Source organism: Panthera leo, chromosome B4, assembly GCF_018350215.1.
Source record: "Panthera leo isolate Ple1 chromosome B4, P.leo_Ple1_pat1.1, whole genome shotgun sequence".
Classification (NCBI taxonomy): domain Eukaryota; kingdom Metazoa; phylum Chordata; class Mammalia; order Carnivora; family Felidae; genus Panthera; species Panthera leo.
The window spans coordinates 43,255,817-43,273,152 of record NC_056685.1 but is presented as its reverse complement, the minus strand read 5'-3'; the positions used below and the strand labels follow the sequence as shown (position 1 = coordinate 43,273,152).

Below are 17,336 nucleotides of genomic sequence, written 5' to 3'. Positions count from 1 at the left end.
GGGATGAGCACTGGGTGTTCTGTGTAAGTGATAAATCACCAAATTCTATCCCCGAAATCATTATTACATATATGTTAACTAACTTGGATTTAAATAAATAAATAAATATTTAGGAAAAAATGTAATCCTTTCCCTTTTTATTGTGATCACGAAACTGAAGGAAACCACAATACGTACCCCAAAATATTAATTAACTTAATTGAATTACTACTGTCAGGGACCTCACAAAGCAATGAGAACATAAGCAAGAAGTCACTGTGACTTCTCCTTGCATGCTGCAACACTGTTATTGGGAAATAAGAAAACTGGGTAAGTAACAAAAACAGTGTAATGAGGTTTCCGTTGGGGAAGTAACAGCTTTGGGAACACAAGCATGTCGAGAAACTCAGAAAGTATCTCCACGAAAGGCCATGATTAAATGAAGACTAAGGATGAGTTGACAAAACTCCTCTATGGTTGCAGCTCTCTACACATAAACCACACCCCCAGTTGATCCACTCCTTCAGTCTCTCTCCATCGTCTACGCCAGAATTCAGGTCTATGGAACCCCAGCTGCTGACGCGACTATAATCCCAATTACTCCTAGACGGCTGCGCCCTGAATGCTTCTCAAGTTGCTAAAAAAGCAATGCAGCAGTCCCCCTGTATCCACAGGGAACACGTTCTAAGATCCCCAGTGGTTGCCTGCAACTGCAGATAGTACTGGGCACACACACACACACACATACACACACCCCTACGACAGAGGTTAACTTACAAACTATGCACAGCAAGAGATAAGCAATAACAATAAGAAAAGAGAACAACTGGAACAACACACTGTAGTAAAAGTTATGCTGATGCGGTCTCTCTTTCAATTGATCTGCTTTTCTTATACTCACCCTTCCTCGTGCGATGGTTGAGACGATAAAATGCCTATGTGATGAGATGAACTGAGGTGAATGATGTAGGCAGGCAGGGAGATGTAGTGTTAGGCTACTGCTGACCTTCCGATGTTATGTCAGGACAATCGTCTACTTCCAGACCACAGTTTACCAAGGGTCTCTGAAACCACAGAATAAAGAGACCGTGCGTAAGTGGGCAACTCCTGCTATCATTTCCAGTGGACGTGAACACCACGGAGCTCTGGCTTGACTACTGCACATTCTGGAACGCTTCCACCAGTCCGGAGGTATCCAGTGGCCGGAAATGTATTTAGGGTACGATTTCTTTTATTTATTTATTTTTTGGTAACAAGGTCGGGGAGATGGGGCACAGGCATTTTAGAGATGGAAAGGAAACAGTGACATAACTCTATCATGTGGCCTTAGCTACTGTTAGGAGTTTGGGTTGCACACTGAGAGCAGAGGAGGAATTATAGAAAGATTTTATGCAAGAACGTGACCTGATCTATCTGTATTAAAATGATCTCTCTGGTCACAATGTGAAGAATGAATCAGAATGTATTTAAATTAGGAAACTGGGTAAGTCCCAAATTACCTAGACTTTTTCTGTTATAAACCGTGTACTTTTGCAAGCTTGTTCTTATAAGGACATGTTTCACACATGCACTTTGAATGATTAATTGAACTAATCATGATTTCCACAGAAGTATCAGCAATTGACTTAAACAGCCCACTGACTTCCTGCTGGGAGGAGCAGAAGATGGACGATGAACTTAACGTCACTTTGAATTCCCCACGCTGGTAGCAGAACTATTGCTGGTATTTTATTTTTATTTCCATAGAGCTATAATGGAAGAACAACACATTTTAACATTTACTATGAGCTTCACATGCTGGTAAAGACTTTCATGTTATCTCATTTGAACCTTGTCCCTAGGCAGTGAAACTGCTCTTCTTATACTTACTGTTCATATGAAAACATTCTGCTCAAGGGGCTTGGTCATGGATCAAGGTCACAGCCGGTTGAGAAATAGAATCCATGCTTTAGACATATGCCTCGGAACCTAGTTTGTGAAAGAACACCAGGTTAGGGCCACGCTTTGACTCAAATTTCATCTGTGAGTCAGTCACACACAGTTTATCAACGTAAAGTCTTGGGGTTTTTTGCTTTGTTCTGTTTTTTACTCTCCAGACATCTGGAGAAATTTACCCGTCTTTGTCAAAAAGTTCACAGGAAGAGTCTTATAATAATGAAGGCATGTCCACAGACCAGTCTCGAACATGTGCTATATTTGAGACACATTGCTAGTCTCTGAGGATACAGACGTGAACTAGATGGGAGTTCGTGCCTCTTGGAAACCCTGAGCTATAACAGATTGGATGGCAAAAAGCATCATATTCAAGGTGAAATAAAGTTACTATTCACTGGAAAAAAAGATTTAATACCTGAATGAAATGTATTTGCATGCAGCTAATAACATAGCCTTAAAGGGTATATAATAAAAATTTCATGGAATTACAAGAAGAAATTGACAGATACACCAACAAAGGAGGAGAAATGGAATAAGGGAAAATTGCAGTGTCAATTCCTATTTGTTCTTTTGGGGATTCATCAGTCCCGTGTAGCTAACGCTATAAGGATTTTTAACATTTTGTTTTTTAAAACTCAATGGTATAGAAACAGCCTTGACATTGGGTGCTGAGTGCTTAAAGCGTTCGAGAAATTAACTCTTTGTGATTTAATCTGGGATAAAAGCAGAATTTTAAAGCTAAGAAAGGGTAAAATAAAGAGTGCTATTGGTTTATAGGTATAATATTTATTTAGCACCCTGTAATTTAAGACATAAACACCAAGAATTAAAGTGCAAAAAGCACTTTTCAGTGTTTCTAAGTTTTTAACATACAGAGGACAAAGTAAAGAGTTTCAGCACTTTTCAAATTTTCCTATATAATTGTAATGGACAATGAGAGAATTTTGAATGTGTTAACACTTTTTAAAGGCCAGTTGCAGGCCAGTTTGTAATTTTTCTCATTGGTTATCAAAATAATTTAATAAATGGAAGAGCGCAAAAAGAATTTATATATCTTATCCCATTGTGCAATACGTGTTCCATGAGGTTAAATTTTTCCCATAAATACAATGTCCATGTGTGAGCCATACATAATCCCAGTAGAAAGAAAAGAAAGCTCAAAATATACCAGACGCTATATTCAGTGTTGTCTGTACATTTCCAAGTGTGATGGGATGATTCTCTGCTAAGGCCTATCTGAAGGTCAGAAGGGCTTTTTATCTTTACAGGAAATTCTATTCTAAAAGGAAATTCTACTTACAGGAAGTAAGTACATGTGTTATCTTTCTGTCACATTGCTCTTGGGCCTCTCTTCTCTACAGCCTTCTCTCTTTGTGGGTGGTAGCATGGTAATAAGGAGAAGCACAGACTTTGGGGTTTGACTTCCCAATTTCGAGCTTAACTCATTCAATGTCTCTGATTCCAGCTTACTTTTGTGAAACTGACCAAAAATCCCAGCTCAGGGAAGTCCCAGTTTATGCCTGTTGTGCTACAGAACCCTCTGGTCATTTTCACTTCTTAAATGAAGATGATTAAGATGATATTTAGATGACAAACTATACGATCACCATACTTCTTCATACAGTGGGAGCGACAGAGCTAGTCTTGTAGGCTAATTATGCAGATTACATGAAAGAGTTGATCTAAAATACCTCACAGGGTTCCAGGAAGAGAATACAATAAATGTTAGGTACTAATATGCACCCAGGCTCCCAAGTCTGCTGGAATAGGGTTCTTCCTTATCCTTCAGCTTTAATCCTACGCAGTCTACACCTCTCAGAGGGCGAAGTATTCAACAAACAGAATGATCCAAAAACATTTTTTACCAGTTCTTCCAGGGTTTCAAACTGAACCATGGCAGCTTGAGTCACAGAAGGTCTAAGTGGCTCCCTGCAGGTTCCCACTAACCTAGGGCCTCCCCCCCAACAGTGCCAGCCAGCTCCAGTGACCAGGATCCGGGCAGCGTCCCGGAAACCCAGGCGTCATTTCATCCAGGCACCTGCTGTCTCCAATGGCCCCAAAGCCACTCCTGTGACTCCCCTGCAGGCTCCCAGGAATCATGAAACCAGCTCATCCAGCACCTGCCTGATCCAGAGGTCCCAGACACCATCCACGGCTCCAGGCAGCTGCCAAGGCAAGGTTCCCTGCAGGCTCCCAAGAATCTAGGCCTTCATTGCATCCAGGAATCTGGCAGCCCCAGCAGCCCCATGTGGCTCCAGCAGCCTCACGTGGAATCCTTGACTCAGGCAGGGAAGCACCCGTGGCCCTAGGCAGCTCCCATGGCACCAGGTTCTACGACGCTCCCATGAGAACAGACCCTGGTTCACTCTGGAACCTTCCAGTTCCAGTGACCCCAGGCAGGCTACACGCTCTAGGCAGCTTCACTGGCCCGGCCTCACAGAGGGCCCCTGGGAAATGAGGCTCCTGGCCCACCTTTATACCAGCTAGCTCCAGTAGCCCCTAGTGGCTCAGTGGCCACAGGGAGCCCCCATAACTCCAGGTATCTTTTACTGTTCTCATGAGTTCGGGCCCCTGATCCACTCCATCACCTATCAGGCCCCTATGGCCCCAGGTAGCTCCAGCTGGCTCCCATGGCTCTGGGTGACTCCTATGAACTCAGGCTCCCAATCAATACCCACAAACCCTAGCTCCATGGGAGCAACACCTATGAACCCAAGGTCCCACTAAGGGTCAACATCAGGGTGAATACAGCTGGTCCAGACATACAACCATTTTCAGCATCAGGTCACCCAAGGACTCCAATAGCAAGCCCACCCCTGGATAACACTAGACTGCCCACCTGAATCTCTGGACAAGCTGAGTAGTGAAAGGCTGGCCTTCCAATACTAGTTTGTGAAGACTGGAGAGGTGCCTATATCCTCAAATGTACAGACACCAATACAAGGCCACAGTAATCATGAATAAGCAAGGAAACATGACACCATCTCCAAAGGAAACTGATAAAATTTCAACGATGGACCCTAAAGAAATGGAGATCTATGGACTGTCTGGTGAGGAATTCAGAAGAATCCTCCTAAAGAAATCCAGTGAACTCTAAGAAAACACAGATAGACAACTAAAGAAAATTCAAAAAACAATGCATAGACAAAACGAGATGTTCAACAAAGGAACAGAAAACATTATAATAAGTCAAGCAGAAATTCTAGAGTCCAAGACTGCAATGCCTGCGCTAAAGAACTCAAAGAGAGCTTCAACAGGAGACTGCAACAAGCAGGAGTAGTGAACTACAATACAGGTCTATTAAAATCATATGGCCAGAGAAGCAAAATGAAAAATAATGAAAAAAAGAGTGAAGAAAGCCTATATGAATTATAGGATATCATGCAAAGAAATAATCTGTGCATTGCCGGACCCTCCAAAGGAGAAGAGTGGGCAAAAGGAACAGAAAGTTTGTTTAATTTTTTTTAATTTTTATTTTTTAAAATTTTTTTAAATGTTTATTTATTTTTGACACAGAGAGAGACAGAGCATGAACAGGGGAGGGGCAGAGAGAGAGGGAGACACAGAATCTGAAGCAGGCTCCAGGCTCTGAGCTGTCAGCACAGAGCCTGATGCGGGGCTCGAACTCACGGACCGTGAGATCATGACCTGAGCCGAAGTCTGACGCTTAACCGACTGAGCCACCCAGGCACCCCAGAAAGTTTGTTTAAAGAAAGAACATCTGAGAACTTCCCAAATATGGGGAGGAAATTAGATATCCAAGTTCACGAAGCAATTAAGTCACCCCACACTTTCAACCTAAAACAATCTTCTCCAAACCACAAAATAACAAAACAGTATAAAATCACAAAGAGAGAATCTTTAAAGGAGCAAGAGAAAATGAGTTTTTCACAAATAAAGTAACCCCCATAACGTTATTAGATTTCTCAGCAAACGCCTTGCGAGCCAAGAGAGACTGCGATGACATATTTAAAGAGCAAAAGAAAAAACCTGCAAACCAAAATTACTTTACAGGGCAAATTTGTCTTTCAGGAATGAAGGAGAGATAAAGACTTTCCCAAACCATCATAAACTGGTGGTGTTCACCACCACTGGACCTACCTCACAAGAAATGCTGAAAAAAGAGTTCCTCGGGATGAAACAAAAGGATGCTAATTAGTAACAAGAAAACATGAAATTGTAAAACATCCTGGTAAAGACATATACAGTAAATATATATAGTCAAGTTCAGAATATTCAAATACTGTACTATGGTGCTATGTAACCATGGCTTTAGCATAAAGGCTTAATGGGCAAAACTGTTAAGAAATAACTATAGTTACGAGACTGTTTTCATGGACCCACATCATAAAAAGAAATAAATTAGGACACTGAGAACACAAATCATTGAGGGGTAAGTAAAAGGGTAAAGTTTTTGTGAGCGAGCCAAGTTTTCAGCATAAAACGCTCTGTTTTATATGCAACACATGTTATGTAACCTTCATGGTAACCACAGACCCAAACCCATGGTGAATTCATCAAGCATAAACAGACCAAATCCACTGCATACCCCTAGAGAAAATCAATCACCTACAAAGAAAGCCAACAAAAGACAAAGAAAGGAACACAGAACTCCAAAAACAGTCAGAAAACAACAGGACGGTGTTAGCAAGCCCTTACTGATCAGTAATTACTTTAATTCTCCAATCAAAAGGCACAGAGTCGCTAAAAAGGATTTAAAAACAAGTTGCAACTGGTCATTTCTTATCCAATCACCAAATATTTGTAGAATGTTTACTGTTGTGGCTTGAGAAAGGAAAGTTTTGCATACTCTGAGGGGGGCGGGGAGAGGAGGGGAGCAAGCACCTTTGACCTCTGCAAGAGAGGGCTGGACAGATTTTCCAGAATGAGCCAGGCAAGGTGGGTGGTGTCTAGTCAAGAGAAGGATATCTCAAAAGGTCATGATTATATCGTACCCTGAAAACCATGGCAAAGCCAAGAGCAATACGTTAGGAAAACAGTGTCACAGATCAGCTGCCTGATAAAGGAACTTTTTTTTTTTAACACACCCCTGCTCTGCCACCAGGGGCTTGAGGACACCCAGACCCACTTTATTTTTATTATTATTTTTTTTAATGTTTATTTATTTTTGAGACAGAGAGACACAGAGCATGAACGGGGGAGGGTCAGAGAGAGAGGGAGACACAGAATCTGAAGCAGGCTCCAGGCTCTGAGCTGTCAGCACAGAGCCCCATGCTGGGCTTGAACTCAGGGACCATGAGATCATGACCTGAGCCGAAGTCGGACGCTTAACCGACTGAGCCACCCAGGCGCCCCAAGACCCACTTTAAAAACAAGTCTCCCCCCAAAAGTTAGGGTATTTGTGTTCGTGGAAAAGGAGACAGGGACCAGTTCCAAGTGGATCTCTACCTTCCACTTAAAATACCAACGCTTCTTGAGCAGCTTTCACAGATTTTCCACCCAGGAAGGCCAAGGAGTTGGGGACGAGTGGGGGGAGGACGATATTGAGAAATAAGAAGGGCAGGGACCCTGAACTGGAACACTAAACACTTGTTTCCCCCTGCAGCCTTTCCAAAAGTCCTGAAGCCTCAGCCCATGGGGTCTGTCCCAGGGACTCCGTTACTCGCCCCCCCCCCCCACCCCGCCCCTAAGTTCTGCAAACTCTGATGAACAGAATAGGTCAGGGGCTCAGGACGTCTGGGGTGGGGGTCTTAGGTCGTATTTTTTCAAGTGGCCTGGCCAAGGCATGTTCACCAGGCTAGGAAGGCCCTCCGAGGTCACACCCTGGGCGAAACCCGGGTAGCCTTTTCTTCTTCCGCCTTTTTTGGCTCCCGATGCTGGTTCCTCCTTCACTCTCTGGGAACTCCGGAGAAAGAGGAAAAGTGGGGACGGAGGAGTCTTAGGGCTGCCCACCTCGGCAGGCCTTGCCTTGGCGTCTGCAGAAGCCCTGTGCTCCGCGCCCCAGCTTCTAGGCCGCACAGGCCTGTCCAGGGCCGTGCCAGGTGGCGCCGGCAGCCGCCCAAACCACGAACGGGGCCTGACTGCCACCTGGTCGGGTTCTTACTCTCAGTTTCACTTCTTTGTGTTTCTATTCGCTGCGACGAGTTTTGAAATAGACAAAGAGGAAGAACGGAGCCGCGCAAGCCTGTAAACAGGAAGCCAAAGCGGTTCACTGGCTCCTTGCCACACTCAGCTGGGCCGCTCGACCTGCTGTTTGGGGTCCTGGTGGACAACTGTGGGGACGCCTTTACCCTTGTCCTGAGTGGGGACGGAGCTCCTCCCAAGGCCCCTGCCATGCCCGGCTGGGCCACTCACTGCAGGGGAAAAGTCTGCTCCGGACTCTACATCGTGGGCGTGGCCTGGCCTAGCAAAGATGGCGACAGGGCTCTGCCTCTTTGGGTTAAGTCTGTCTCCATCACCCTCTCTTGGATTTTCTTGGGGGGGGGGGGGGGGATTAGATTTCAAAGCCGACGATGGTCCACAGTGAGATTTGTCCAGTTGGAGCAGCAATGACACGTGTTTCTATTAAAACAAGACAGTAACTGAGGAAATCGGTCTTAGTTTCAACATTTTTCCCCTCCGTGGACTGTTTTAATTTCTGATACATTTTAGAAGTTTCAGCAGGTGATGATAATAACAAAGCACTTGACTGTGAAAGGCAGCAGTTTCTTAAGAAACTAAATATGCTTATCTTAGGATCCAGACCTCGGCATTTCACAAATGAGTTTCATTCTCTGGGCATTTCACAAATGAGTTGAAAATGGAGTTGAAAACCGATGTCCACGAAATACCTGCCCAAGCTTGTTTGTAGCAGCTTGTTTGTCTGTCTGTCCCACAGCCACCATGTCTGTCAGTAGATGGATGGATAAGCAGTGTGGAACATCCAAACAATGGCATATTATCTAGGGACTTAAATAAGGAGTGGGGGGGGGGGGGGGGGGGGGCAGTCCTTAGGTCAAGAAAAGACCTAAAAGAAACTGTAATGCATGTTGCTAAGTGAAAGAAGACGATCTGACAAGGCTACATACTATAAAACCCCAACAATTTGGCATCCTGGAAAAGGCAGAACTATGGAGACAGTGAAAAGATCTGTGATTCACAAGGCTGAGGGGTAAGAGAAGGGAGGGATAAAGAGGCAGAACCCACGGGATTTTCAGGGCAGTGAAACTATTCTGATACTGTAATGCTGGACATGTTCTTATAGATTTGTCAAAACACAGAGAATATATAAATAGAGACAACCTTAATGGAAAGTATGGATTTTTTTGGCAACAAATGCACCACGCTAATGCAAGATGTCAGTAAGAGGGGAAAATGGGAAGGGAGGGGAAAGTTGGCATATGGGAACTTATTTTCATCTGTTACTATGTGGACGTAGGTTGGTAAGTGGACATACCCTGACCTCTAAAACTCCCACCTTCTCCTATGACCGGCTCCCTGGAGATATCACCCCATTGTTGAAAGGTAAACTGAAACATATTTAAAATGCTGAGGGTTTATTTGAACGAAAATGGATTCGAGTCAGCAGCATCCAGTCTAGCAGACGGAAGGAAGCTTTGAAGAGTTTTACAAAATGAAAGACTCTACAAGATAAAAGAAGGGAGTAGCATCAAGGAAGTTGTATTAGGAAAAAAAGTTAGGTCGATCTTCACAAAGTTACCTTCCTTTAGGGGATCGCAGGGGTCTATCAGGCAAATAACCTCACTAGCACTGATCAGGCGATTTCTGATTGCCTGGCTTAAGATGCCATTTCTGGGAAATCTGAAATTATAATTAAGTCTTTTCGGTAATGTGGAGCTTAACACAAGTGACTCCATTTGGGACCTGTTGTTTTGTTCTTAACACCACGAATGCCATTCCATAAACCTCTAATTCTTTCCACATACTCTTGAAGTAAATTTCCCTTTATGCACGTCCCAGATAGCCCAGAGGCAGGGGAGGAGTACCCATAACTGCCAACCATACCTCCTCTCTTAACTCACTTTCCTTATAGACTCCTCACCCAGTGAGAAAGTCGCTTCCCACGTCTGTCTCCATCACCTTCAAAACCATTCAGTTGCTCTTTCCCTCTTTCCCCATTGCCAGGCTCAGAAAGAAGTGTAGTTTTAAAGAGAAAAACTTCTTGGGCTTTAAAGAAGTCTGAAACTGACTCTGAAATCTTTGTTAGGTAAGTAATCTGCATCCCTCCTTGTACCTGAGTTTTGCATAGCTGTATACCGAAGTAAGAAAGTTAAAGCTACCTGCCAAGTGCCTAAATCCACATTATTTAGTTTGATGCACCAATAACTGTGTTGTTGACTGTGCAGATGAGGGCTACACCCTGCGATAAAGTTTAGTGCTTCCTGTGCAAAACTGCAAAGAAGCCTTTGCAGATTAAAAATCCGATATGCACAATAATGACTTTCCTCCCTACTTCACAAATTACTTAAAAGATAACAATAACACCCTTTTCCATGACTTTTTTTGAATGATCAAAGGACGTTATATATACTTTTATGGATAATTTGTGTGTGTGTGTGTGTGTGTGTGTGTGTGTTTATTTTTGTAGAGACTGTAACTTAGCATAGGCAACATATATTAGGCCAACAGAGGAGTGAACCTACCACCAGCCAGAAACTTTCTTTTTTTTTTTTTTTATTTTTTTTTTTAACGTTTATTCATTTTTGAGAGACAGATCATGAGCGGGGAAGGGGCAGAGAGAGAGGGAGACACAGAATTTGAAGCAGGTTCCGGGCTCCGAGCCGTCAGCACAGAGCCCGATGCGGGGCTTGAACCCACAAACTGTGAGATCATGACCTGAGCTGAAGTCAGACGTTCAACCAACCGAGCCACCCAGGCGCCCCCCAGAAACTTTCTTAAACCCATTACACATGTGGTCTCAGTCTCCACAAAGCACCCTTATCTCCCGATTGTACTGGTTGTACTAAGAAATCTCCTCATCGTACTAAGAAATAGGTCTGAAAAGATTACTATATCTTGTCCAAGGCAACAAAATAAGTAAACAGGAAAGGGAGAGCGTGAATCCTCACAATTTGATTCTAGGGTTTATACAAACTGACAGTTGAAAGACCTAGTATGTTGTAACTACTAAGTGAAACCTAAGTCAGGCACAGTTCTGTGGGTCTGAACCACAACTAGGCTTAATCCTTTACACTCTACTAAGGTACATTCAAGCTAAAAGTATGAATGAATGATCCCTATGACAACAAAATGACTAGAATAAAGTACCAAATAAGTGAGTACCATTTTCACCTATTAAGCTGGCAAATATTAGAGAAATGAAAGGAAAGTTCTTGGGGATGTTAAGAATGAGAAGTGGCACTGTTATGCTTAATCAGCATGGAATTTAATTGACACAACCTTTCTAGAAAACAATTGGCAAGAGATCGAGGATCTTAAAATTTTTGAGACCTTAAAGACCCAAAGATAAACAGTGTGGACAAAAATCCATCTCTCCTCATTTGTATGACAGTGTACATTTTGTTTATGGGAAGCTTGTCTCCTTAATTTCTCAGATCTGTATACCTAGAGAAACTGTACTTAAAGAACTATGTCCATGGGGCGCCTGGGTGGCTCAGTCGGTTAAGCGCAGACTTCAGCTCAGGTCACGATCTCGCGGTCTGTGAGTTTGAGCCCCGCATCGGGCTCTGGGCTGGTGGCTCAGAGCCTGGAGCCTGCTTCCGGTTCTGTGTCTCCCTCTCTCTCTCGGCCCCTCCCCCATTCATGCTCTGTCTCTCTCTGTCTCAAAAATAAATAAACGTTAAAAAAAAAAGAAAAAAAAAAAGAACTATGTCCAAAGAAACATCCACCTAAGAACCTGATTTATCTGATAAGATTCCACACTAGGAGCTGATATTTTAGTGGGATTAGATGTTTGGGGCTTTTGGGAGGGTGAATGTATTCACGTAGGAGCATGGGCTGGACCTGGTAACTAACTTCTAATGCACAGAATACAACAAAATGATGGAATGTCACTTTTGACATTAGGCTACAAAAAACTGAATTCTTTGTGCCATAAACTTTCTTCCTCTTTATTCCTAGGACCCTATGGAGAGATCCACATGTCAAACAACTGATATCTACAGCCAAAAGGCATTGAAGATCGGAAGCCAGCTAGCAGCCATGTGAATGAGATTGGAAACAGAACGTCCTCCAGTTGAACCTTGACATGCCTATCGCCCTGTCCAACATCTTGGGAAACTCTCAGGCAGAGCATCTCACTGAGGGACACTCAGATTCTTGATCTAGAAAGACTGCAATATAATAAATATTTGTTGTTTTAAGAGGCTAAATTTTGGAGGTGACTTGTTAACAACGAAACCAAAAAACCCATCAAAGAGGAGTCAAGAAATAGAAAATGTGAAGTGGGTTAGGAGAGGATTAAATGTAGGTTATGGACTGCCAAAGTTTCCAAATTCGAATAGTATTATTATTAATACTTAAAATACTTTTCTCATAAGTGAGACATTAAGTGTTAAAGAAATCACTTGGGTATGTCCACTATATCTCAATGAAATAACTAGTTGGAATAAAATAAAAGAATTCACTCAGGGTTCTGGAGGTGAAGACCATTTGAATACCATCAGAAAATGGTGGGGGGTGGTTAAAAAGTTTGGAAAATGAGCTGATTTTAAGAGCTCTCCATAGGTATTTAGAGACAAACAATGGATTTTTTTTCCCTATCAGTTGTTTCAAAATGGTATCATATTTATTTATATGTTTTTTTCCTTCTCTATTCCACACAAATTCTGCTTGCATTGTTCTTAATGTGTGTCTATATGATTTCCCTCTTCACTAAAATCTTTTGATGGTTTCATACCTTCCCTGGTATAAAATTGAAAATTTCCGGATCATCTATATTATTATACCCATCCCTTCCAAAACTATCTTTGAACAAATGACTGGCTTGAAAAGCTGCCCCATACAACATGAACAATGTCCAGAAAGAAGTTCCAGGGGATCCATGCATAGACACCCTCTTCACCTTGTTTTATTGCTGTCCCCACTAAAATTAGCATAGAAAAGCAGGTGAACACTTTGTATGAGAATCCATGTTTCGGGAGAAATTAGGTAATTGCATAGAAATACTTTTTCATACTTGAAGAAATTATGGGCAACTCAGACTGGAAAAAGAACTCCTCTAACAGGTAAAATGGAAAGGGTAAAGACATAACAGAGAGACGAAACATGAGCTGGAGGCAGTCAGCACAGAAAAGGGAGGTGAAAAATACCTCTGATATTTTTATCAGAAAGATAAGAATGCCTTCTGATATCTCATAAAGGAAAACTACGTTAGAGATATCATGATGTCAAAGTGACTCTGTGAACCAAGTCAAAGCAATGAGAAAATGGTTGTCAAGAAAGAGTAAGCAGTTCTGACATGCATAAAATCGGTGTTCCTGAAGACCAGCCCACAATGGAAAACGGCTAAGCATTAATAGAAGAAAACTTCATTGAAATAAGAAGACAACTAAATCCGAGCATTGAATAAATAAATAAAGCAGTCTGGGTAAAGTTTCTTATTTTTCGGTACAAAGAAAAAGTCTGTTGCTTACAATGCAGAATGTGAACCCCACCCTAGACTTTGCCGCAGGCCCATCAATGGCGGGAAATAGAAGAATAATGTCTGAGAAAAACAGCGAAAGAGACAAGTTCTTATATCCATTGAGTTGTCATGCAAATTAAAACCAAAACTTAACATTAAGAACTTATTGAATATGATAAATATAACATATATCGTTCTAAAAATAAACAACTTGATGAATAAGCCCAGCCAACTAAGGGATGATTAAAACTAAGGATCTCAGAAAGGATAAAGACATCGTATGAAATGACTAGAAGTGCAAATTGTTCACTGGGGTTAATGATTGTATTTAATATGAAGTTTAAAGTAGGTGCTGTATAACTAATATTAACACTATGTATGATGAAGTAAGAACTAAGGCTGAGCTACAATTGAAATTATCATGACCTAAATATATATATATATTATATATATTTATATATATATAGTAAATGTGGCTAAATTCTTCTTCTGGCAAAGGTAGAAATTCGTGTGATAGACTTTTGGTCAGCCAACAAATATGAAATTAAGAAAATCAATTTAAATCATAAAAGTTACGGAGCAACATCATAGCAGCGTAAGACATTCCTCATTTGCCCTCTCTCAACATCTAAAATTGGGCATCTATCCAGGAACGAAAGTGCTTCCGTGGGAGCCTGTGTTATCTAGCACCACATGCCAAGGGATTTAGGAGAAGCCTTACTCACCTGTGAACTGGATAATAGGCAGATAGACCCCAGTGGAACCAGCAGGATCCTGTGAACCAGATCCAATCCCTTTTGGTCGTGGTGCCTGGAAAACACAGACTTGGGCAGATATTTACAGACAAGAGTGCCTTCGTGAAAGTTCAGTTTTATGGAGGAAAAGTTCCAGCGCGAAAAAACAAAAAACAACCCATAAGAGTTTGGATGCCTTGGAGTGGGTGGGAGGAACTTTGCAAGCATTATTCCTCCCAGAAGGTGGCACACTTTAGAGAAAAAAAAGAAAGCTGGTATTCCTCCCATGAGAAAAAAAGGAAGACCAAGTGAGCGCCTGGCTTACCCAATTTGTGCAGGACATTGCTAGAGAAGGCCTTCTCTCCCACACAACCCAGAGCATAAACGTACGAATTCTGTGAGTCCGAGAAGGGAGATTGGGAGAGAGGGAGATGAGAATATCAGAGACACTGATCTTAAAGTGACACTGATCTTGCCAATTGCCTTCGAGGCTCCAGCAGGAAGTCTGGCCAAGAGCTGGGAAAACCTCACCTGGGCATTCCCCGAGCTGGCCCTAAGTACCAAACTCACACTTCATCCCACTCCGTGACTGGCATTGTGTGTGCACTTCCCAGGGTGGAAGCAAGAGGCAGCTAAATAGACAAAGAGAGGATGTGCAGAAAACAAGCCAGAGTTTGACGCAAGGGAGGAAACACAGGCTTCAGCTGTAGCACCACCTTCAGGAAAAGAAAAGAAAGGTTACCAAAGCCAGCTTGCTCTGTTTGTTATAAAGTGAAGAGAAGATATACAAATTTAAGAATTTTGCCAAACTAGGAGCGCCTGGGTGGCTCAGTCCCTTAAGCCCCAGACTCTTGATTTTGGCTCAGGTCATGATCCCCATGGTTCGTGAGATTGAGCCCCGTGTTGGGCTCCATGGTGAGCATGCAGTGGGCTTGGGATTCTCTCTCTCGATCTCTCTCTGCCCCTCCCCTGCTTGTGCTCTCTCTCTCTCTCAATAAATAAACAGTTAAAAAAACAAACAAAGTGCTGAAAAAAAAAGTTGCCAACCAAGAATACACAAGCTGGCTAAACTGTCCTTTAGAAATGGAGAAATCGAGATTTTTTAGGCAAACAAAAACTAAGGCAGTTCATCACCATTAAAACTACCTCATAAAAAATGCTGAAAGGAGTTCTTCAAACTGAAAATGAAAAGATGCTAATTAGTACCATGAAAATATACTAAGTTATACAACTCACTGGTAAAGGTAAATGTGTAATCAGATTCAGAAAACTTCAATTCTGTAACATGATAGTGTGTTAATCACTTAACTACATCACAAAAGTCAAAGCAAAAGAGTATTAAAATCAATTAGAGCTACTATACTTACTTAAATACAAAATGTAAAAAGAGGCAAATTGTGACATTAAAAACAAAAAAGGAGAGCTGAAAGGGTAAAGTTTCTGTATGCAATCTAAGTTAAGTTGCTATCAGCATAAGATGGACTATTATATCTGTAAGACATTTTATTTAAGTCTCATAGTAACTACAAAGCAAAAAAAAAAAAAAAAAAACAAACTATAGTAGATTCACAAAAAACAAAGAGAAGGAAATCAGAGCACGCTGCCATAGAAAATCACCATTTCACCAAGGTAAGCAGCAGGTGAGAAAAAAGAAGAACAAAATATTTTGGAACTACAAAATAGAAAGCAGTTAATAAGATGGCATTATGAAGTCCTAACATATCAATATTTACTTTAAAAATAAATGGATTTCATTCTCCAATTAAAAGATACAGAGTGGCTAGATGGAAAAAAAAAAAAAAAAAAGACGACCCAACAATATGCTGTACGAGATTCACTTCAGCTTCTGATAGCACAGAAATACAAGAATCCTAAAAGACTACTATGAACAATTATATGCTAGCAAGCTGGATAACAAGGAAGAAATGGATAAATTCCTTTCTACCAGAAATGAAGCACAAAAAAATAGAATGTCTGAACAGACCAATAGCAAGTGAGAATATCAGGAATCAAAAGCTTCCCAACACAGGAAAGCCGAAGACCAGATGATCGCACTGGTGAATTCTACCAAACATTTAAAGAAAAGTTAATACCGGGATGCCTGAGTGGCTCAGTCGGTTGCGCGTCTGACTTCAGCTCGGGTCATGATCTCACAGTCTGTGAGTTCGAGCCCCGCGTTGGGTTCTGTGCTGACATCTCGGAGCCTGCTTCCGATTCTGTGCCTCCTTCTCTCTCTGTCCCTCCCCTGCTCACACTCTGTCTCTCTCTCTCTCAAAAATAAATAAACGTTAAAAAAAAAGTAAAGAAGAATTAATACCAATCTTTCTCAAACTTTTTTTTTAAAATTGGTCAGGAGAGACTACTCTCAAATTCTCTTCACAAATCCAGCATTACCCTGATGAAAACTGACCAACATCCCTGATGAATATAGATACAAACGCTCTCAACAAAATATTAGCAAAACATGATCAACAGCACATGAAAAGGATCCCATGGCATGATCAAGTGGGATTTATTCCTGAGATGCAAGAATGGTCTAACATAAGTAAATCAATAAATGTGATACCCCACACTAATATAATAATTTTAAAAATTATATGATCATCTCAATAGAGGCAGAAAAAGCATTTGACACAATACAACATCATTCCATAAAAAGACTCAACAATTGGGCATAGAAAGAAGGTATCTCAATATAATAAAGGCCATATGCAGCAATCCCAGAGCTAGCATCATAGTCTATGGTGAAAGGTTAAAAGCTTTTCCTCTAAGATCAGAAAGAATACAAGGGTGTCATTCTCACCACTCACTCAACATAGTACCACAAGTACTGGCTAGAGCAATCAGGTAAGATAAAGAAATAAAAAGTATCCACAACAGAAAGGGAAAAGCAAAACTGTCTCTATTTGCAGATCATATGATCTTATTATATACAGAAAATCCTAAAGATTCAACCGAAAAAACTGTTGGAACTGATCAACAAATTCAGTAAAGTCATAGGATATAAAATTAACATAAAGAAATTAGTTGCATTTCTATCTACCAACAATGAAATGTGTGAAAAAGAAATCAGGAAAACAATCCCATGTATAATAACATCGAAAACATAAAGTACTTAGGAATAAATTTAACCAAAAAATAAA

At 41.5% G+C, this 17,336-nt stretch overlaps 1 long non-coding RNA gene across 1 annotated transcript; it reads left to right on the top strand.

Annotated features, from left to right (window-relative positions):
* Positions 1-8,837: 8,837 nt before the first annotated feature.
* LOC122224224 lies at positions 8,838-12,476 on the top strand. The gene is made up of 2 exons (XR_006204685.1): positions 8,838-10,081; positions 11,956-12,476. It is a non-coding gene; the product is annotated as an uncharacterized LOC122224224 (long non-coding RNA).
* The last annotated feature ends 4,860 nt before the right edge of the window (positions 12,477-17,336 follow it).